Genomic DNA, 23,895 nt, shown 5'->3' on the forward strand with positions numbered 1-23,895 from the left:
TTACTTTGAAATAATTTTAGAAGTAGAAAAAAATGGCAAAAATAGCCCGGAGAATTCGTATATACCTTACACCCAGCGTCCCTTTGTTAGCCTCTTATGTAACCATAGTGCGGTTATTGAAACCAGGCAGTTGATAGAGTTAATCTAAAGTCTTCTATTCGGGTTTCACCCGTGATGTCTTTTTTCTGGTCGAGGATCCAGTCCAGTAGCCCACACTGCATTTAGTTATGGTGTCTCCTTGGTGTCTTCCAATTTGTGACAGTTTTTTATCTTTCGTGACCTTGGTACTTTTCCAGAGTACCGGTCAGTTATTTTGCAGAATGTCCCTCAGTTTGGATTTATCTGGTGTTCTTTCATGATTAAATTGAGGGTTAAGCATTTGTGACAAGAATACCACAGTGGTGAGGTTGTTCCCTTCTCAGTGCATCATATTGGCACATGTGTGATGTAGATAGGTCTTATCGCTGGTGAATGTTAACTTTTGATCTCTTGGTTGAGGTGTCTGACATGTTTCTGTGCTCCAAAGAAAAAAATTTTCCCTTTGTAATTAATGACTCTCGTAAGTTTACTGATTGTAGTGCAGATGTTTAAATGAAATGGATATAGAATGTCAGAATCCTTTGAGCCTGACCCTAATTATGAGATCTTTCTTATCTTGGAGGCTTCATTATTATTTGTTAGATCCCAACATAGTAGGGAAGGGTAAAGCTGTAGACTTGTAGAAGAACAGTTATTTGTTCAAGAACTTGTACCTGATCTTGGTCAGTCTTAGTCTTGAATTGTCAACAGCGGAAGCTCTTTGTTCCAATTCTTTTTCTGTGGTTCTGCGATCTGTCTCGCATCTGTCTTCCAGTGGATGACTTTCCATAACTACATTGCGTTTCTTAAGATTCTCCCTAGAGCATTTTTGTAGAAGATTTGTGTGCTTCAGTTCATCACAAGGCAGTTGCTCCAAGTATCCTCTTGTTGACCCACTTCCTAGTCCATACAGCTGAGCGTGTGTGTTCTCTTTGTAGACTATGCTGATGAGGTGCTGCAGATATTACATAGATACACAGACACATAGAAATGGTCTGTATTTTCAAAACGTATATCCCTTTAATATGCCAACAGGAGTCAGTTGGAAGATATGTATGTGGCCTGTCTCCCTCCCCCTCATTCCCCTCCAAAGCTTGTAAGCTCCTTAGAAGCAGGGAACAGATCTCTTTTTGTTTACCAGTCACTTGCTTGGTGCTTGGCATACACAAGGCTCTCCATAAATATTTGAGAATAAAAGAATATCATATGTGCATCTTGTTAACTGGTTTTAGAAATTACCAGACTATTAGAAACATCTTTCCACATTAACACAGCTATATAATCATCATAGTATTCCACTATAGTCATGCCTTGCTTAACAATGGGGATACGTTCTGAGAAATGTGTAAGTGATTTTATCATTGTGCAAACATCATAAAGTGTACTTTCACAAACCTAGATGGTCGAGCTGTTGACACGAATAATCAATAGTCATTCTACAGCGGGGAGTTTTATTCGAGCCAAGCTGAGGACTGCAGCCTGGGAGTGCAGCCTTCGTAAGTGCTGTGAAGAAGAGTGATTTTTCAGCACCATTATATACCATTTCCAAACAGACATACATCAAGTGTGACAGGGGTACATTCTCTCAAGGGTTCAAGGAGATACTTTGTTATAGATTAGTACATACACAGTGGGTCAGCATGACCCCAGTGTCATGGGAAAGGACACTTATCTTCAAAAAGTACTGGTGTCATAAGAAGAGAGGCATTGGTTCTTACCTTCAAAGAGTACATTCTGGGGCCGGCTCTGTGGCTGAGTGGCTAAGTTCGCGCACTCTGCTGCGGCGGCCCAGGGTTCGCATCCTGGGTGCGGACATGGCACCGCTCATCAGGCCACGTTGAGGTGGCTTCCCACATCCCACAACTAGAAGCGCCTGCAACTAAGATATACAACTGTGTGCGGGGGGGGCGGGGTTGGGGAGATAAAGCAGAAAAAGAAATATTGAAAAAAAAAGAGTACATTCTTTATTTTGGGACAATATACAACGAACATTTGACAGGCTGTAAGTCAGGCTTCTTTGGTTTAAATAAAATTTAGTCCAAATCGCATTTAAACCAGAACGGCTTCCCCATACACCTCAATATATAAAATTTTCTTCTATCATAGCCTCCTACACATGTAGGCTCTGTGGTACTAATCTCATGGGATGGCCATCATCTACGTGATCTACTGTTGACTGAAACGTCCTTAGGTGGCGCATGACCATATATGGATGTGCTGCAGCAGCTACGTCTGTAACCCATCCTGCGTTGTTGGAGATTAGGCTGTTTCCAATTTTTTCTATTAGAAAGAGTTCCATGGTGAATATTCCTAAATATGTATTTTGTTCAGTTGTTTCCTTAAGATAAGTTCTGTAAAGAGTCATTGATAGCTCAAAGAAGATATGTATTTTAAGGCTTTTGATATATTGCAAATAACCCTCTAGAAAGTTTGTATAGATTTATATTCCAGCCAGTACTGTTGAGAATGCTCATTTTGCCACACTTTCCCCAATGCTCAACTTTCAGTTTTTTAGAATAAGACTAAATTTAGAGTTAAAAAAATTTGTTTTTTGTTTTTACGATTTGCACCTTTGTTTTTCTTCTTCTTCTCCCCAAAGCTCCCCAGTGCATAGCTGTGTATTGTACTTGTAGGCCTTCCTGGTTGTGCTCTGTGGGACGCTGCCTCAGCATGGCCTGATGAGTGGTGCCATGGCCCTGCCTGCAGCCAGGATCCGAACTGGCAAAAGCTGGGGCTGCTGAAGCCGAGTGTGTAAACTTAACCACTTGGCCACAGGGCTGGCCTCTTTTTTTGTGTGTGTGGTATTTTTAAGGATTCTTCCTGGAGTATGGTGGGGTGGGGATCATAGTCTCACTAATTTGCTAATAACCCTCCAAGTTTTCCGTATTGAAATTATCCAGTTTTTGGTTTGCCTCGATGAGAGAGCAGAATAAACCTCAATAAGGTAGGGGTTAACAGGAATCATTATCCTCTCTGAAGTTATAGTTGGTCATATCTGTGGGCCTTAGCCAATAGGAAACTCCTTGAGAGTGGGATACATTTCTAATTCATATCATTCAGAAAAATCAACTACAGGTGAATTAAAGGCTTAAATACAGAAGGCAAAACTATGAAATTTTTGGAAGACAATGTAGGACAGTAATTGTGTGAGTCTAATACAAGGAAGAGCTTCTTAAACAGATCACAGAAGGTGTAGACCATAAAGGAAAAGATTGACTGCTTTGACAGCATTAATTTGACAGCTTGTGGTTATGAAAAGAAACCATCAAGAAAGTGAACAGACAAGTCACAAGTGAGAATAGATATTTTCAGTACGTATTATTGAGAAAGGATTGTATCTAGAAAGGTAAACAGTGACAAATCAGTAAGAACAATAGAAAAATGGGCCTATGACCCAAGTAGGCATCTCACAGAAGAGGAAACCTGCATGCAGAGATTCTCGACTTCGTTAGCAATTAGGGAAAGGCAGTTTAGGACCAACGTGGTGTATAGTTTCATAACATTGGGTTGGCAACAGTGTAAAAATCTGACAATGTCTGCTGTTTAGGAAGGGCGGAAATAACTGGAATGCTTACACACAACTGGTGGGATTGTAAATTGGTACCATAACTTTGGGATTACCTAGTAAAGTTAAAGATGGATGTACACTTTGACCCAGTGATTCTACTCCTGGGTCTTTATCCTGGAGCAGTGCTTCTAAATTGTGTTTTCAGCATCTCACAGGAACTTCTTATAAATGCAAAATTTGGGGCTCCACCCTAGACCTATTGAATCAGAGGCTTTGGGGATGAGCCAGCTTTCAGTCTTAACAAGCCGTTCAGGTGGTTTAATGCATGCTAAAATTGGCAAACTGGTGCCCCAGAGAAACGCATGTATGTGAGTGCCTGAGGACATGACAAAATGCTCACAGTTGCACTGTTTGTAAAAGGCAAAAACTGGAAGCAGTGTCCATCCGAGGAGAATGGATAAATTGTATTCCTATAGGAGTGCAACTGAATGGATTTTAGCCACCTGCACCACTGAGGATTATTGTCAGGAATATCATATTGAGGAAAAAAAGCTACTTCCAGAAGAATGCACATAGTATTTTTCCTTTTTTAAAGTTTTGAAACATGTGAAGCAAAAGTCCATACTGTTAGGAATACAGATATGGCAAAGTAATAAAGCAGATTAATTACAAACACATTCAAATTAGTGGGTAGCTCTATTAGAAGAGAGAAGGTGATAGGGATCCCGAAACGGAACTGAAAGATAGGAATTTAATTTTTTTTTTTTTTTTTTGGTGGGGAAGACTCGTCTTGAGCTAACATCTGTTGCCTGTCTCCCTCTGTTTTGTGTGTGGGATGCCTCCACAGCATGGCTGATGAGTGGAGTAGGTTTGTATCTGGGATGCGAAGCTGTGAACCCAGGCTCCTGAAGCTGAGTGTGCAGAATTTTAACTGCTTGGTCATGGGGCTGGCCCCCTGAATTTAATTTTCTTAAACTGTGATCTGTACTCAGGGTTTTCTTATGTTATGCTTAGTGCCTCGCACATATTCAAATTATTTTTTGTACCTGCCAAATTTTTAAAAAACATACACTTAGGTCTTTTCTTTTTGCGAAGTCTGTCTACACAGGGACTATTCAGTTTGTATGAAAAAGATCTGGTGGGGGTGATGGTGGAGAAGATATGTTCTGGCAGCATTATGGTCTGAAAGTACTTTCAGCAGTAGGGATATCAAACAGAAGATTGTTTTTGATGATGATGATGGTTAATACTTGCTGAGCACTTGCCAGGTGCCAAACACTGGTCTAAGGACATTACGTACTGAGTTTATCCTCAGTTAACTGAGGATTGAGCCTCACAGTGAGCATATGGGGGTTGGTACCACGACTCCTCCTGTTTCCTAGGGGAGGAAAGGTGTGTGTGGATACAGAGGTGAAAACGGTAGAGGCTGGCTGACTCCTAACACTCTGTCAGACCTGGTCAGAGGGAGAGGACAGCCAGACAAGACTGTTATGCCTGAGAGTGTTGGAGTTTCGAGACAAAAAGGAAAAGTCAAAATAGGAATGGGAGTGTGGAAGACTGTGGAGAGGGAAGGCTGTATATACCCGCATTTTTGAAGTTGCTTTCTTTATCTTAGTAGGTTTGTTTCTAAACCAGCGTATATGAGTGTCATTCTAGCAGATGCTGAGTCCCTAAAGCAGAAAAGTAATTGGATTTTGTTTTTAGTTTTAAGGATTGCATCTTCCAGTTCATTAGAAATTGGTAAGATCACACCATAGGATTTGGGAAATCTTACTTCTTTGCTTAGGCAGTTTGGTTGCTAAAAAGGGCACTTTTGGGGACTCTCCCTTTGCCTATTGTTTTCTAGCCTTTGATAATTGTTTTTGTATCATAATTATCTCATATTATGAGGACTATTTCTTAGATAAACATTGGTTATATTGTAAACTTTATTTTAAGCCACCGTAGTATGACAGTCACTCCTTAAAATGAACAAATACAGAAAAAATTAAAAGATGTTCCAGAAGCCATAAGTCAAATGATATGAAACCAAATAGCACTACTGTTTTTGTTTGGTATTCAATTCAGAGTGCTCAAATTGTCTAAACCACATGAACTGTCAAGCATTTGTAATTGTGTAATGTCATGCTTTCCAGCAGAGTCAGCCCCTTACTAAGCTGACAGCCAGGAGAGTCCTTCCATAGCAGGGATGTCTGCATTTGAGACACATGTAGTGCTTGTTGGAGATCCGAACATAGGCTTCTTAAAACAAATTTTAAGTACTTCAGCTCTTCTAGTTTCAGATGCATTTTGCTGAAGCTGGATAATCTCAGTCTTAATTGCCAGTGCTTTTCAATGTGTTTCATGTTCCTATTTCTCTTTTATTTTCTCTTATATGCTTTTTTCCCCCCTTTAAACAGAAACACGAAAAGTTTTAAATAAAAACAAGTAAGGTAATAGGAAGCCTAATAGGAAAAAGATATTTATTGTTTGATGCATTTGGAATAATAGCAGTGTAATCATCAAATGTAGCCAAAGCCCAGCATGCTTGTCAGTTACTAAGGATAATGGAAACTTTGTGTTTTAAACCTAGAGCAAGCAACAAACCACTTCTTTCAAAGTGTGTAATTCACTTGTGATTTCTGCTGATCGTGGATTCCGGACCAGAATTTGATGCGTATTATTGGATCAATTATTCTAGAATGAGAAATCACAGTTATAGAAGTTCATATAACTATAAAACCATTAGAATTTAAACTAAGGTGGTAATCTGCTTTTACAAATAGCTTAGACAATTTAGATCATTCGAGGAGAGGTAGTAGGAATTATAGTCTTTCAAAAAATGAGACCAAATGGTTTTCATTAAGAATCTTCAGGGTCTGTAATCTGGTTTTCCATATGGGTGGTGTTTAACACCCTAGGATTTCAGGGTGGGAGGTGGAGGCAGTGTTTGCTAAAAGTGACATTCCTCAGAGTCATTTTGCATGAGAGATTGTTTTGGAATCCCTGTGTGACATCCCTATTGAGTGCGTTTGTTTACTCTCCTTCCTCATTCACCTTTCTTCTCCTTTTTTCCCCTCTTCTCCACACTTCAGCTCTCTGTCTAGTAAATATATGTTAGGTTTATATTATTTTTTTTTTGAAGTTAGAAGGGACTTTACTCCAGGGGGTCCCAAATCTGGCTCATCAGAATCACTCAGGGAGCTCTCTGAAACTACAGATCCTTGTCCTTACCCCAGACTCTCTTAATCAGGATCTCTCCATGGGTGGGACCAAGGGATTCATGTTTGGCTGATTAGCTAAACTGATAAATGATTGGTATTGTCTGTGGCTCCCTTGTGTTACAGACGTGGAGGTAGTAAGTCCAGGCATGCTCTTCCAGGGACAGTTGCGTTTCTCAGAAAAGGTTGTCGAAGGTCTTGCAAAGCCTTCATTAATGGTAGAGTGACAAGCGATATGATAATTTTTGGGCATTGGTATGTGGCAGAGATGGCTAGCTGTCCATCTAAATCGGTTCTGTCCTTCCATAAGATACAGTTCTACAGCTCCAGGTTTCACTTTTCAGATTCCCTTGCGGCGAAGCAGGTATGAGTGGAAGTGGTAGATGCCCCTGTCCGGGAGGGGGAAATTTCCCCCTTATTCCTCTTGAGTTCTTGTGGCTGGCCTCATAGTAAAATGAACACAAGACAGATTAAAGAGAAAACTCGAATGTAATGCGTACACGTGGGAGATCCTAAAATTAACGCTCAGAAGTGACCAAAGCAGGCAGCTTTTATACTTTTTACACACAGAAACACTAAATTTGTGAGGATTTGACAGGACAAAGATACTTAGGTTTGGGTGCTTCATTAGTAAGCAATCTAAGCAGAGTTTGGACTTGTGGTGGTAAATTAGTAAAAAAGTAACAAGGTGTGTTTATACAGGCCTCTCCGCCCTGAATTCCACCCCCTCCCAGCCCCACCCTTTTTGCTTGAGGAAGATTGTTCCTGAGCTATCATCTGTGCCAACCTTCCTCTGTTTTATGTGGGATGACGCTGCAGTGTGGCTTGATGAGCGGTGCTAGGTCCGCCCCGGGATCCGGACCTGCAAACCCTGGGCCGCCGAAGCAGAGCACGCCAACTTAACCCTTATGCCGTTGGGTCAGCCTCGTGAGGAAGCTGTTTTTCACATGGGAGATTCGTTTGCTGCTTTCAGGGGGAAATGGAAAGGGTCAAAGTGCAATTTTTGCATCAGCTGCTTCTCAAATAACTAAGTCAAAATAATCAGCGTGCCATTGTAGCATATTTTGGGGGCAGTCTGCCCTGGGTCCCAACACTGCTTTTGAGTCAAGATTGCAAGACTACTGTTAGTTATGTCTGACCAGATACTGAAAGTCAAAGGTCAGCAGATGGAAGCAGAGCTGGTTGGGACATGGAGAATTGTCTCAGAGCACGTCTCGATGATACTTCATCAAGAGTCTGCTGCTTCCAGGCTTGCTTTCTTCAGTCAGCTGAATGCAGGGAACGAGGAAGCTCCAGGGCAGAGCTGCAAGATGGAAGGAGCCAGGATCCCTGAGTCGGCCTGCAACAGACCGCCTGCTGACCAGGAACACCTGCCGTGGAAGTTTACCAGAGCGAGAGAGAGACTTCTGTTGTGCTTTGGCCAGTTGTAAGTGCACGTTTTATACCAGTATGGTATTAGGGCATTATCTTCTTGTTAGATGGATTCTAGCCACTGTATCCAAATCTCAAAGGAAAGGCAGGTTCTGAGTATGTAGAAAATTAGTATTCTGCAGTTTTCCTTCTCCACGTGTATAATTCTGTTATCTGTTCCTCAGAATGTAGACGTGTGATGTGACAGAGTTGGGACGTTTTATTAGGCTGCAGTACTTTCTTAGAGGTGTAATCTGAAGGAGGCTACTACTCAGGTGAAAACTGGTGAATGAGGATTTGTGATGCCAACTGTGAAGGTTGCCAGCAGTGGAGGAGAGACTGATCTTCAGAGCACTCTCGTTTAATAATGATCTTAGGGCTAAGAATTGTTAGTTTTTATTGATTTCCTAGAATTTACATAATTGAAAAATTAGCAAATGTATGAGGTATGTATGATGTGGCATTTTCCAAACTTAAGTCATTTCCCTACTCCTTCATTGTTTTTGCTGTGTTTTATACCACAGCATTTTATCTCACTCTTGTTTTTTGTTTGTTGTTCTGTTTGTTTGGTAACGTCTGTTGCCAAGCTTCCTTTTTTTGCTTGAGGAAGATTCTCCCTGAGCTAACATCTGTGCCAGTCTTCCTCTATTTTGCATGTGGGATGCTGCCACAGCATGGCCGATGAGTGGTGTAGGTCTGCACCTGGGACCCGAACCCACCAACCTGGGCCACTGAAGTGGAGTGTGCCGAACTTAACCACTACACCACAGGGCCGGCCCCTTTCTCACTTTTTTCTTTTTAAACTTAGCATTGTCATAAGAAGTAATACATGTGGAGTCATAGGTTGGTGTGTTATTTTTTCCTAATATCTATTTGAATAATACATACTTATTTAAAAATCCCAACATGTGGTAGATAACTTTATTTTAAACGCCACTAGTGATATTTCTATCATACCTGGGAAATGCTGTTCACATAATGAATATTATTTTTTAGGATCTTCAGTGCTTAATCCATAAAATTCTAATAGAAATAGATGCAGTCACAGGAACTAGCGGACGTACTGTGTCTAACAGGGCTTTGGTTACAGCTTTTTCCTATCACAGATTAGTATTCTGTTTGATTAATATCTACATTTGTTTGTGACTGAGGGACAACGAAAACAGTGTATTTAAATAATTTTTGAACAGTGTTAAGCAGGATGTGCTTCTAAAGTTAGTGAGGAATGGGCCTAAGGAAGTGCTAATGACCGTGACATTAAGATACAAAAATCTTGGAAAATACTGATACTTGTGGTAGAGAAAGAATTGGATAATCCCGTGATCCGAGGGTGAAGAAGATAATGAGGCTTGAACGGCCCGGGGAAGCGTTGTTCCCTGCTCAGGTGAGTGTCAGGGCATCGCTGCTGGTGAACAGATGGGAAGGTCTCGAGCCCCTCCTTCCTGACCCTGACCAGCTCATTCCCTAGAGACCATCACAGACAATAAGAGGCTCGTGTGGTTTCTGAGGCAGCGGCTTGGTCAGAATCTAAAATGTTTTGACTACAAATTACTTCTGGGTACCTGCATTAATTTCCTAGGGTCACTGTAACAAGTTGCCACAAACTGGGTGCCTAAAAAAACCATAAATGTCCTCTCCTCCAGCTCTGGAGGCAAGATTCTCAGATCCAGTTGTCGGCAGGGCCGCGTTCCCTGCAGAGACTGCGGGGAGCATCCACTTCACGCCCCTGTGGCTTCTGGTGGCTGAAGCTTCCTCAGCTGGTGGCCACATCCCTCCAATGTGTCTCTGTCCTCACGTCGCCCCCTCTTCTATGTCTGTCTTCTCTTGTGTGTGTCTTATAAGAACAGCTGTCACTGGATTGAGGGCCCACCTGGATCCTACAGGATGATCTCATCTCAAATCTGTAATTTAACTACAACTGCAAAGGCCCTTTTTCCAAATAAGGTAACAGTCACCAATTTCAGGGGTTAGGATGTGGACATATCTTTTGGGGACCACCGTGCAGCCCACTACAGTATTTGAATAATGTCTATGAAGTTTAGGGCTCATTTTATTACATTTCCCATATTTCCCTAATTCTTAGCTGTTTTTCCTCTTATTTCTTTCATTAATAAAAACAAAAACAAAGAATGCATCCCTCTATGTCAGGCATCTGTTGTCACAATAACGAGCATAATAAACCCACTTCAAAACGTAACTTGGGTAGAACAAAAAACCTGTTACTGACCATTTCTGCACAGTCTCGGGGGTAGCTGGCTGCTTGCGCTGGTCTCGGACGGGCTCTGCCGAGCTCTGTTGGGCTCACTCAGGTGTCCGCATTCAGCTGGCTTGTCAGCTGGGTGCTGGCTGGTCTGGAATGTCCTCTAGGGGGAGTGAGGCATCTCTCCTCCACATGGTTCCTGATCCCCCAACAGGCTACACAGACGTGTTCTCATGATCACGACAGAGGGGAAATCAACTCCACAGGCACACACAGCTTCTGAAGGCCTAGGGTCAGAACTGGCACACTGGCACATTTGCCCACTCTGTTGACCAAAGCAGCTCACAAGTCTAGGCCTGTTTCGAAGGGCTGAGTTGGCAGACGGTGCAAGTCACATGGCAAAGGGCACAGAAACCGAGGGATGTGAAATATTGGAGCCTCCGTGCCACCCAGCCACAGCAACTTCCTACACCCAACCAGGAATCTGCCACTTCTAACAGGGTTCATTGAAACTCTTCCAAATGTCATTTCAGTTAAGATAGAGGATTCAAACTTTATTAGCTTTTTAAATACATATTTTGCATCTCATTTGTGAATGGGTTTCTCCTCTAATTCAGCAAAAATATGTTTTAGTTTTCAGAACCTTGCTGTACTCACCTTACAAGGCTTGAACAGCTGTATAATGAGCATCTTATTACATTTAAATGATAAAGACAAACTCAAGTTGCTCTGTAGTCAACATATTCCACATAATAGCCAAATTCCCAAAGAAAATGTAAACTATTGTAAAATATTGAAATAGTCAACAGCATGAGGAACTGTGGTAGAAGCCTTTACTCCAATGAAAAAAAGGACATGCGCTGCACCTGACGTATTTTGTGACACTGTTGTGTCACAACGGTGCAGGATGAATCAGCACAGTGGAGAGTGGTCATCTTGCTACATCTGTTCTAAATAACTTAATACAGATGTGACTGCAAACCACAAAAATCAGTGCCATTCAGCCAAATTTAGTCATACCCTAAGTCAGCTTTGTCGTTCTCAAGCCTTCTGATACGAGAGAATATGGGATGTAGGGAAAGTTGAGAGTTGGAGACAGGAGTCAGTTGCATTTAAAACTATTTCAACGTTACAAAAAAATCTCTGACCAGGTGAACAAACTGCTGGATTTTATCCCAAGGCCCTTAAGGAGTGCAAGCAAGTGTAGGAACCCTGATGGCTGAGCTTCATTAGCTTGATGGAAAATGCTTAAGATCATAGCTTTTATGGATTAATCTAGGATCAGAGTGGCAGCCGCTAAAGGGAATAGTTCCAAATTTGCTTGAAGCAGAGGACCGTCTCTGGACCTCACTGTCACATAGCTGCAACTGGCTGAAGGATCAATAATACAGATGATGATCCCTGGGAGTAAAGACCACACCCTCCCCCAGGCTTTCATATGATTCCTGAAACAGGGTTTTATCTTCTCTCTCTCTTACTTTCGTGATATTTTAACAATTTTAATAACTGTCATTCATTTAAGAATGTCTAAAGTTAGTTATGATTAGTCTCCTCCCAAGATATACAAGATGACGCATATAATTTATAGGTATTCACTTTGGTTCTTTTCCAAATCTGCCTGGTCCTTACTGAAAGAGTTTTTCTTTTTCTTATTTTCAATTCCTTCTTTTATCTGTTTAATCACTTACACATATTTTATAGTTTATTGATTTGTTTAGTGCTAGCTGTTGCTGCAAAAACGCAATCAGTCTCTGTGCCATGTATTCCTTGCAAACAGAAATCAGATCAACAGGTATTTGGGGCTGAGTGGTCTTCCTTGTGCCTATTTGAGTATACATCTTGGATCCTCCTCCTCCAAACCCATACTGTTCTCTCCATTCTGCAAGGTTGAGAATGGAGGATTGTATTTTGGAAGTTTCTATCAAGTAGGCCTGAAAGTGACACATTCCATAGGCCAGAACTTGGTCATATGGCCATAGCCAACCATAAGGGAAACTTGGAGATGTAATGACTCCATCTCTGAATCCGAGAGGAAGATGAAATACATTGAGAGAACAGCTAGCCAGTCTACACCACATAGTCTCCGTCCAATAATTCTATTCTGCTTTTCTTGACAGATTAGTGATGCGATTTGTTTCTGTCTGCTGCTGACATCATGATAGCTTGCTTCCTCTTGTATTTTGTTATTTTAGATTCAAAGTTTCCATTTGGTGCGACTTTATCTCAGAAATCCTGTGTCGTCTGAGTTCCCAGACCTCATAAGTAAAGCAATACAAATATGAGCACAAAAATCCATGTGAATGGAAGCATGTGGTCATAAAATGTTAGGGGGAAAATTTTTTTTCTACCCTTCCCACAGCCAGAACTGAAGCAGACAATATTTCTTTTCATTTCCTATTGAAGGTGGGCATTTTCTTTTGGTCCACATTTACACGGAGAGCAGAGATCCTTTGCAAGTCCCGGCTTCATGCTCAAATCTGTTGCTCAAATTCCCACATCCTATGTGACCATTAGCACTCAAGCCCTTTGATCACCACTATCAACAATTGCCACAAGCACGGCTGAAGCATCGGTGCTCCCTTTCAGCCCTAGTGTAGAACTTACACGTTGTCTTGTGGACGACTATCAGCCAAGCCTTCGGTCACCACTATACAGACGTGCCTCCTGGCACAGCAGCTGTGTCAGCTCTCACTTTCCACTCCAGCTGTCCATTCACTCTTTGTTTTTGGAGCCGAGGTGTTACACTTTCAATCATGAGCATTTCAGTATACCTTTACAATGGTGTTTGCAATATTCTAAGTGCTTTTGTCATGAGAGAATTTTCAAAGTCCCTTCTCTTCTATATTCCTGAAACAGAGTTTTATCTTCTCTCTCTGACTTTTGTGATATTTTAACAATTTTAATAACCGTAATTCATTTAAGAATGTCTAAAGTGAGTTATGATTAGTCTCCTCCCAAGATATACAAGATGCTTATTATCTGTTACTTCCAGTTACTCCACTGCCTCCTGTCTTACACACTTTTCTTTTCCATAATTTTTTATATCTCCAGAACTTGGGTAAACCTTAATTGGACTTACCCATGTATCTAACAGATTCTTCGATCCCCATTGGATCTAGTATCCTATTCCTTCCTAGTGTGGAGACTTCCCTCCTCCTAAATGACACCCTTTGTAAGTTCTTTTATGAATGTCTATAAGTGGTAGACACCTCCTGCCTCGTGGTTTCTCTAGAAAATGTCTATTTCATGCCTACGCTTAATGGTAGTTTACCTGGGCTTGGAATTCTAGAATGATAGTTAATTTTTCTGAGCACCATGAATATATAATATTATCTTTCGACATTTTATTGATGTTAACTTTAACGTCAAGCTTACTGTTTTTTGTAGTTATCCTGTCTTTTTTCCCCAGGCTGCTTGTAAGATCTGACTCTGAAATTTCCTTTAGAATATTTCTAGGTATAGATTTATTGTTACTTATCCTTTTGGGGGGTAATTATACTTCTGGGATCTAACGATTTAAGATAAGTCTGGAATATTTTCAATCATTTTCACATCATATATTGCCTCTTTCCTTTCCTCAAAGACATTCCATTAGATATGTTAGACCATACAGTTTTATCCCACAAGCTCATTAAACCTTACATATTTGTTTTTCACTCTAATCTGCATTCCCTTTAGTCCTTTCTTCTGGTTAACTAATTCTGTCTTCAGTTGTATCTAAACTGTTATTTTACCCGTGTAAGGTGTTTTAAATTTTAATAAAACTTTTGTTTATAAAATTCTACTTTTTTATACCTACCCCTTCGTGGTATCTTATTTTTCAGATTTTAAGATTGTGTCTTAATCATTTAAAATATGCTTTTTATAATTTATCATACCACTTTTATAAATTCTTAGCATTCTAAACCTACTTTCAGTTGATATTAATTACATTCAATCATGTTAGGTTTTTTCATAATGGGCCTTATAACTTGGCATCTTTAGCTCATAATTTGTCATGCTTTATCTATGGAAATACCGTGCAGCTTGTCAGAGTACAGAACCAAGAAACCAGAAGTCAAAGCCAAGCACCATGGGGAAAGCAAAACAAAAGCAAGAAAAAAACCCTCCAGAGAGTAGGGCTGAGCCTACATCAGAGAACTGCCAGCATGCACCTGGGTGTACCTCAGAATTGCTGTGGATACACAGCATATGTATCCGACACTGTATCACTGTTACATAACAAATTTTTTTTTTTGCCATCTTTTTAAGTGGGTATATCAGTAGCAGTTATCCAATGCCTGTATCCCCACAGATGTGTATGTTTGGAAGAGGGGTGTGGCTAGAGGGGGCAGAAAACTTACCTCTTTGCTTCACAGGTCTTCATATCAAGGGTGACTGTATCTGAAGAACTTAATCTGGCCTGGATCTGATTTAGATTATGAGATCCTGGGCCTTGAACCGGACCCAAATGCTGTAATGAAATCAAATTTTTGAGGGGTCTTGGGAGAAGGTAAGTATGTTTTGCAAGTGAGAGGAATTTAAATAATTTGTAGCCCAAATGCAGACTGTGGTGTTTTTAAAATATGTCCATAAATCCTTTAACACTCTTCTCATTGAGGGCAGTTTCCGTGTCCCCTTCCTTCAAATCTCAGCTGATATAAGTAACTCACTTTTAACAAATAGAATATAGCAGATGTGATGCTGCAGGACTCCTGAAGCTATGTCATGAAAGGCAATGTTGATTCTGACTTGTTTGCAAAGACGCTTGCTTTTGGAACCTTGGGGCCACCATGCAGTGGAAATCCCAAGTCACACGGAGAGGCCAAATGCTGGTGCTCCTGTGAACCCTCACTGAGGACCCAGACTACAGCCAAAATCAACTCACAGACATGTGAAGACTCCTCTGATTGATTCCAGCCACCAGCCACGGAGTCACCCTGACCTGTCAAGTCTTCACGAGCCTGTGCCCCAGACACCATGCAACATGTAGAAGCTTCCTCCTATGCTTTTCCTGAATTCTAAACCCACAGAACCCATAAGTATATGGAAAGGTGGTTTTCAGCCAGTAGTTTTGTAAGAATTTGTTATCTAACAATAGAAACCCCAATATAGGATTTGTAAATTTATATTTATACTAGAAGCTAAAACTTCATAATGCTTTATCTTGAAACTGTTGTGTAGCCTGGGTGTAGAGTTTCTCTTGCTACGGAAATGCAATTAATTTAGAATATACTTTTATATTTATTTTTCGGCTAGACTTTTCCTAGGTACAGTTGTGGTGGACACTGAAGCCACACCAACTGGATGGCACACATTTAGTGACAAATTCTTAGAGGAATCCCAGCTGGAGTCCAAGAAAAAAACAAAGACTTGTCTGTCAACTCCCTGTGTTTGTGGGTTTCTATTTCAGCCAAGTTTTTCATTGAGGGTTAGTTTTACTGTAGGGGTTTCATTGTGAAACACGGATCCTTCAGGGTCCCAGTACAGAGTTCCTCTTCCAGTAGGGATAGTAAAACCCAATCCTCTAGGTTCTAGAGAAGCTCCCCACCCATCCTCCCATACCCATCAACTTAGGGAAGCGGTACACCAGCCTCAGCACTGGATGCTCATTGAGCTTGTTCTGAACTCCTCCTCCTTTGTGGAAAACGAGGCATTGTGCTTTCCTTTATATGACCTCAATTTTGCAGGTACAAGAATGCTTGATATAATTTGTCTTGCATATCCAGGCGTTTACAGTGGAAGGTTTTTCAGATTAGCTACTCATGCACAGTGCCATGCCTTATTTTATTTTTTGTTATGAACAAAAAATGGTGCCTTTAGAAAACATAAATAAGCATTTTCAATGTTTTTTACTATGTATTTGTTCAAATAATGATAAATGTTTTTATTTTACCAAAATGAAGTAATATCAGACACAGTGTCTTCTAACTCTTTTTACTTAAAGATACTTCATGGCTATATTATCCATGTTATTAAACACAACATTTATTAAATACTCATAACTTTTATTGCCTCTATTTTGTACTATTGGATTACTTCAAATATTTTCTGTTAGTCTTCTAATATTGGCTGGTTATGTTTCAAATATTTCAAAATTAAAAGCAGATTTGTGATGATTATCTAAATATTTTCTGATGTGTGGTCTATGTTTTGGCTTATGGTACCTGCTTGATTTCTCTCCAAGGGGAGGTGGTTTTGTATTTTAATTAGGCATGCATCTTCATTATGCACATCAATTCATATAGAACTATTTTAACCCACCACCGAACTTGATTGTCACGGTAGCTGTGCTGCTTTAGTCAACTGGAAACAGAGCAGCTAAATCCCAGATACTCTGGAGTTGGACTGTCCAACACAGTAGCCATTAGCCACATGTGGCTATTGAACACTTGAAATGCAGATAGTCTGAATTGAGATATGCTGTAAAAGCCAGATTTTGAAAACTTAGTACAAAAAAAGAAGATCAAATATCTCATTACTAAGTGTACACTACGTACATATTGAAATGACAATACTTGGAAATACTGGCTTAAGTAAAACAAATCATTAAAATTAATTTCACCCGTTTAGTCTTACTTCTATTTTTAGTGCTTAGGGGACTGCTGAAGGGCCAGATGGTGAATGGGAAGTTCCTTTTGATAGCGAAAGTACACAACTTTATTCCAAGTGGAGACAAAGGTTGGGGTTACAAGCTGAACAGGTGAAATCCAGTCACATTCGTCTCTCCATCTGACGTTGGGAATGGATCCAGAGAATGGAGATGATGGTTTCACCCAAGTATTTTCGCAATTAGGAGCTCCTTTATGAAATAAATGCATATCTAGCCAGGAAAATAGTCCATTTTTATTCTGGTCTCACGGATATGTACAGGAGAAGAAATTAATAGTAAAATGGTGTGTTCATACATTGTTGTAGACTTTCAAAATACATTTTTAAAAGAACAATTTAATGAAACACATTTATAGCACTTTTTCCATTCTTGAAACTTCCAAAAGTGACTTTTTTCAGATTGAAAACAAAAATGAATTTGCCTCAACTTTTGTTATACTGTTACTAATGAGCTCAGAGTGAAAATTATGTCTTAAAAACATAATAATAATATCTTAAACATAATAATGATAATCTTGAACATAATAAAGATACTATTAAACAGTTGTCTTAAATTTACCAAATAAATAGATGTGCTATTATAAGATAATACTATTCCTGTTGTTTCTCTATCTCTTTCAGGATCATATATGTAACTTCAAAATTAAATCGCCCCTTTTAATTTTCTCTTTTCCACGGCCCAATATTGTCTCACAGAACACAATGTGTTATTATCATCTACCCTAAGTCTATCCTATTGCGTTAGTAAGAAAAACCAACTTAATAGCAGCAGCAACGGATCAACGAGTATATAAAAGCTACGGTGCCTGGCAGCACATTGTTAAACCCTCTGTCATGTGCATTATGGGTACATCAGCCCTTTATGTTCTCACAGAAACATCTTTATATCTACAAGTTTTTGCTACAACTATTTACTTCTGTTTTCTAGCGTAGTACCATTCAAACTGCAATACCTGTTTTCATTACATTTTCCAGAATGCCTAGGTACGGTTTTTGAAAGCACATTTTAAAAAATGTACATTGAAAACTTCTATTATGATCTTTTTTTGAAGTAGTGCACCTTTTCTAAAGTATTTTTAATTATTTTATATTTATAAAAATATATTTTGTAAATATCAAGTACCCTATAAAATATATGTATATTATGTTATTTAAATAGAACCTAGAATACTTGACATTCAACAAATATATACTGAATGAATAACTTTTTTGATGACGTTGGCAGTCCTTAGTGGTTGGCTAATCAATTTCCATCCCCAAGGATGTTCTGCCTCTCCCATCTACCAACTGTAGAGGCAGGCATAGTTAAGTCTCAGTGCGTCAGCCTCATTGCCCTTAGAGGGAATCAAATGACACAGCTATGGATAATAAGATGTATATGAAAGTCTGCAAGGGGTGGTCATGAGAAAACTTTTGCTTCCTTATGAACAGGGCAGCTATAGCTTGAACCATTCTCCCCGCTTCTTCCTGCCCTTTAAGGTTATTCTTACTGGAGCCATGGTGATCATCTTAGGGTCTTGGGGAGAGGCCATGAGAATTGCAGATACAGAAACTGCAAGATTATTGAACTGCTATGGCTATTACCGTCACTACCAATTCTTCTTAGGTGATAAAAAATAAGAAAAAAACTAATTTGTTTAAGCCATTGCTAGGCAGACTTTCCTTGACAATGACTATGATAAGAAATAATACAATGACCAAGATGAAAGTATTATTGAGAGCCAGGTCGTAGACATCACTCAAACACAGTGACCGCACCAATTCTTTGTTTTATCGCATGGCCTCCTTTTCCAGTCCTCTTTTCCAACTCTGCTTTCTTGGAAGGGAATTCATGAGCTGTAATACTTGAGGACATTCTCCTCTGTAGGTTTCAGGATTTTCTTATCTGCCATATTCACCACCCGTCCAGGAGCAAGACCAAAGAAAATCTGCCTTGGGTCCTTTCGAGTAGTAACTTTGAAGAGTTCATCTTTAGTAACGTCAGGTAAAATATAACCATACTTCTGGGCGAGTTCAAGTCTTGCTTCAGGAAATTTGGCCGGATCCGCCAGGTCACCACGATTCTTTGCATCAGTATAATACGGCACCAGTGCTTCAGGTGCAAGCATTCGTTTTGGAATGGGTTGTCCACGCAGAAAGAATGGAACAGGTTTGCATAGAATTTCTAAAACAATTTTTAAATTAAAAAAAGAGAAAGGCAAATGTTGACTATTTTATTTACATGATGGTTTTCTTTTAATAATGGTATTTTATAATCATTAATTTTTAAATATGACCAAGATGAGAACTTAATTCCAAGAACTCTTTTAATTAAATAAGCTTGTTTTAAGTAAACAAATGGAAATGCTTAATTTTCAAAAGTTTGTATCTTGAAAGTCAGAGTTACTCCTGGGTTACCAACCATTAGTGAGTTTCTAGACATAGGTAACATTGTATTTAAGCCCTGTGTTCAAAAACAAAAACAAAACCTTTTTATGACCTACTGGCTGAGGTCTATCAGAGGACAGAGCCCCACCAGCCACAGCACTAATAAGAAATCCTGAAACAGAAAACAGAGGTGTCCAAACGGCAAGTCAAACAGCCATGAGGACTTTTACAATCCTCACATGCAGCCAGCATGAGACAAAGAGGGAGAGAAGAAAATGACTGCGGAGCAAGCTTACCCAGACTTCTGGGATCACAGAAGGCTGTAGTAACGACACCACCACTCTCTTCGATTGCAGCAATGGCTAGTTCCGAAGCCAACTGTACTTCAATATTAACTTTCGCCTTAAAGGTATCAGCACCCTGTAACACGTCAAAATAGTCTGTGAGTAGCTAGCTTGGCTAAAAGTAAATTAACTATGGCAAGCTTCCTTTTTACACTGTGTTTCCTCCTCCAAAATGCCCACAATGTAACAGCAATTCCTACTTCAAAGACTTCTGCTTCCAGGTCCTATCAAATAACATCAAATTCTTTTACATTTTCTAGGCCCCCTTCTTTTACCAATTTTCCTTCCCTGTGAGCAGAGATGACTATATTTTCACTTGATGTATTTCGTAGACACCAATATAAGCACCCATTCCCAGTACTTCGGTAATAGTTGGCTGTTTAACCCTCATAACAACCCTATGACAGGATTATTGCTAAACCAACTTCACAGATGGGGAAACTGAAGCACAGATAGGTTAAATACCTTGCCCAAAATCACAAAGCTAGGATTCTAACCCAGACAGTCCAGCCACAGTATGTGTTCTTAACCACAACATTATGCTGTAGGATACAGATCATGACTTATCTTCCTATCCCTTAACAAGCAAGAGGCCAAGAGAAGGTTAAAGAGGGGGACGAGTGGGCTAGAATCAGCGAAAGAATAAAATATCTGAGCTTTGGAGGGGTCACCCCCTCTAAGAAAAAAGGGAGCAAAGGACAACAGAAATTCACTTTGCATTCATTATTGACTTTACTACAGCCTCTAAACTGACAGAAAATAAGTTTACCTTTCCCTACCATGGTCAACACTGAAAAATGTAGTCCTGAACTTTTTTAAGTTCTACTTTTGATCACTTTAGTTAGGATGTGCTATATTTTAATTTCAAAACAGATTCTGACAAAAATAAAAAGATGGCATCATTACCATTCTTTTTGTAGTGATAAGAATTTTTTCCTATTTTGGTGTGGTTGAAACAAGCTGGCTCCCAATCAAGTTCCTTTTATTAATTATGAACCTTTAATATATTTAAAAAATATTCCATCAATTCTAAGATACACTTTTTCCATCTATGATACCGACCTGCATTTTAATAATTATGGTACGTTTGACTCAATAAAGTAAGGTCTTGCCATATTATTTGTGATTTTTTTTTTTTTTTCTGCTGAGGAAGATTCACCCTGAGCTAACATCTGTTGCCCGTCTTTCTCTATTTTGTCTGCGGGTTGCTGCCAGAGCATGGCCGTCGACGAGTGGTGTGGGTCTGTACCCAGGAACTGAACCCAGGCCACAGAAGGGGAGGGCGCCAAACTTAACCACTAGGCCACAGGGCCAGCCCCTATAATTTGTGATTTTTAATTACTATTCCATAGATTGCTTGACCACTCCCCATCCTTGGACATTGGGGTTAGTTGCAGTATTTTAAGTATTATAAAAGCATTTTTAGGAATGTCTTTCTATCAGTTAGGTTTATTTTGTTTTTCCTTGAAAACATGTCTTTCCAAATTGGTAATTTTATGCTGAAGGATCAGAAAGTCTTATTATCCACTATTTACTACAAATCTGAAATCAATTTACAGCGCTGTAAACGATGTGGAACTGTACTTACACAACCACTGCCCTGGTGTCGTTTTCAGGATTATTTTTGTTAGTTTAATAGACACATACCTGTGAGTTGCTGGGATGCGCAGTTTAACAGCTGAAGAGGTCACGGATTTTTCCATGTCAATTTACATGTGCATTCCCTTATACACCCAGAGTAGGATACTGAGACTTAATCGCATATTTGGTAATCTATCTTCAAATCATCTTATTTGAAAATCCTTTATCCGTAAGGTTTACTTTTTCAAAGGAATCTAAAAGGTTTTTCCATAAACATATGCCTCCCTCTAGTGGACACTAAGTTACTCACACAGTTACATTACTGACAACAAGGAGGAGGAGCAGTTAATTAACAACACGTTTATTTGCTTATGAAATGCCTGGCCAATGTCTATAAATAGAAAAGTCCTTTACTGCGATTAGAATTGGATTTGATCCCTTTCTTCCATAAATACTGAGTTATTATCATGAGCCAATATTTCCAATATTGCAAACATAGGAATGAATCACAGTACCTGCTCTCAAAGAACTTACATCACACTGAGGAAGACAGTGAAAAATAAATGCATTACTTAGTAATAAATGTCAGGTGTTCATATATTCAAAGAAAAAATACTTCGGGCAGAGTAATGCAGACAGAGTACGACTGTGGGGGAAGCGGGTGGGGGCTGAGTGTTCCTTTATAAAAGAAAATCAAAAAAGACCTTTCTGATATTATCAGATCTGAACAGAGAACCAAAGGGAGGGAGGGAACAAGCTGAACGGACACACGGGAGAAGAGCATTCCCGGACCATGGGAACAGAGGCCCCTCGACGTGATCATGCTGGCTTTCTAAAACCACAACTGAGTATAAACACAATCACCACTATGTAATGGTTATAACAATTCAAAAGGGATAAAAACAAAGGAGGCAGAGTATAGATTATATGAAAATCAGAAATAGCCTCCTATCTAACTCCAAAAATACTAATCCAGACTTACCTCCTCTACCAGCTGGACACCATAATCCCTTTTATATGGCTGGATGGTCACACCTCTCCCATTGACAAGCTGGGTTAAGTCAATAGGCTGAGTAGGATCAACTCGACCCAAATCAATAAGACACTGCAGCCTGTTGAGACTCAAAGGCTGATACCGGCGTCTGAAGCTACAAAACAAGAAAGTAACAGTTGGAAAACTCAACTCTCTTCCTCTTAAGTTCTCCACATCAACTTAAAAGTTTTGTTCTCTATTTTCCTCCAACAATTTAGATGGTAACAAAATAAGACCCTCCTGACTACAACAGAAACGTTATACTGCTTGATTTTTGGTAACGACACAAAACCAGTATTTCCTTTATTTTGCTAAAAATACTTTGCCTCTTAAGCATTTTACTTCACTCATTTACACAAATCAACAAACAAATTTGGGGAAAATTTAACCCACTATCTGAATTATGCATTAATGGAACTCAAAGTAACCATCGTAGTTGTCATTTATTGGGTAATCACAATGAGCCAGGTTTTTATATATATTATTGCTAAGCCTCTAAACAACCAGGAGAGCAGGCATCATTATCTCCATTTTGCAGGCTCAATGTCTGGGCTTTTTTCCCTGCTATTCCAAACTAATTGCACGACTAAAGATGCTTCAGAGGAACAGGGGCAAAAGTTTGCTTCAAAGTGACTATCAATTTCTACCAAGCTATTTTTTAGGTGATTCTCAGCGAAAAACAGGGCTTTCTACTTTAAAAAGCAGAACAACCTACCTATGTCCTTCATTAAACCCGTATTTTGGGATTTGTATGTAAAATGGAGTCTGGCCTCCCTCAAAGCCCAGTCGGGGCCGGGTTCCTCTCTGTCGTTCTCCTTTATCTGTCGCCTCTGCCACATCTTCTACCTCTCTCCGCCCCTCGGTCGTCTTTCCTAAAGGAAAGAACAAAGTTTTATGATCTACAGATGCCTTTTTATAAACTGTATCTCATCTTTTCGTTGTATATTTTTTGTTACCATTTATTCATCCAACCAACCAGTACTAGCTAACACTACCTTGTGCCAAGCAGTACTAAAACTAAATCAGCACCTTTGCCTCTAAGATGTACCTAATTCTTGCAAAAAGTGGCAAGTTCAAGCAATGTCCTCTCAAATGAACTTTAAGATTCTACAACAGGTTAACGGAAAAAAACCTAGAGTTAAACATCCACAACACACAAACTACAAAGTTAAAATTCTATTTTGGAATTGTAAAATATCATTGCTACCCATACATTATTTTTTTAAAATAATTTATAAAGAAAACATTTTTCTTAATTTACTTCCTGTCACTTCACAACGACGATTTTCAAAATTACAGTTCATAACAGCTTCTGGCTGTATTTAGTGATTTGAAGAGACATCTAACGGAATAAATCAATTCAACTCTTTCCCATGAAGCTATACTGGAAAAGTCCTTCATTTTAATTCCAATTTTGAACGGGACAATCATTTTGCAGTGCGACTTCGCTCCTACGCCCTAATAATTATGCTTTTAAGCATAAACCGTATTACGAGTTGAACCACGCGAGAAGATTTTCCTGCAGTTAAGGAGAACAGGGACTCAGAAACCCTACTTCCATCCCAATACCCTCGGAGTAAGCA

At 39.6% G+C, this 23,895-nt stretch overlaps 1 protein-coding gene and 2 long non-coding RNA genes across 6 annotated transcripts in view; 1 reads left to right on the forward strand and 2 right to left on the reverse strand.

Annotated features, from left to right (window-relative positions):
* The window catches only part of LOC111771854 (cuticle collagen 34), a 36,394-nt gene extending 19,891 nt beyond the window's left edge, over positions 1–16,503 (forward strand). Inside the window, exon 3 of one of the 4 annotated variants that reach the window (XR_011435400.1) lies at positions 7,489–16,503. The gene's annotated coding sequence lies outside the window, so the exon portion shown is untranslated. The remainder of the gene's footprint in view (positions 1–7,488) is intronic. The other 3 variants (XR_011435402.1, XR_011435403.1, XR_011435401.1) reach the window with 3 other exon arrangements.
* Positions 16,504–17,199: 696 nt separating this feature from the next.
* On the reverse strand, positions 17,200–20,012 carry LOC138922314 (uncharacterized). Its single transcript, XR_011435405.1, has 2 exons — positions 19,651–20,012; positions 17,200–19,151 (listed from the first exon to the last, which is right to left on the reverse strand). It is a non-coding gene; the product is annotated as an uncharacterized lncRNA (long non-coding RNA).
* Positions 20,013–20,752: 740 nt separating this feature from the next.
* LOC138922313 (uncharacterized) lies at positions 20,753–23,165 on the reverse strand. The gene is made up of 2 exons (XR_011435404.1): positions 23,028–23,165; positions 20,753–22,427 (listed from the first exon to the last, which is right to left on the reverse strand). It is a non-coding gene; the product is annotated as an uncharacterized lncRNA (long non-coding RNA).
* Between the last annotated feature and the right edge of the window lie 730 nt (positions 23,166–23,895).

This window comes from Equus caballus, unplaced genomic scaffold (assembly GCF_041296265.1).
Source record: "Equus caballus isolate H_3958 breed thoroughbred unplaced genomic scaffold, TB-T2T haplotype2-0000766, whole genome shotgun sequence".
NCBI lineage: Eukaryota > Metazoa > Chordata > Mammalia > Perissodactyla > Equidae > Equus > Equus caballus.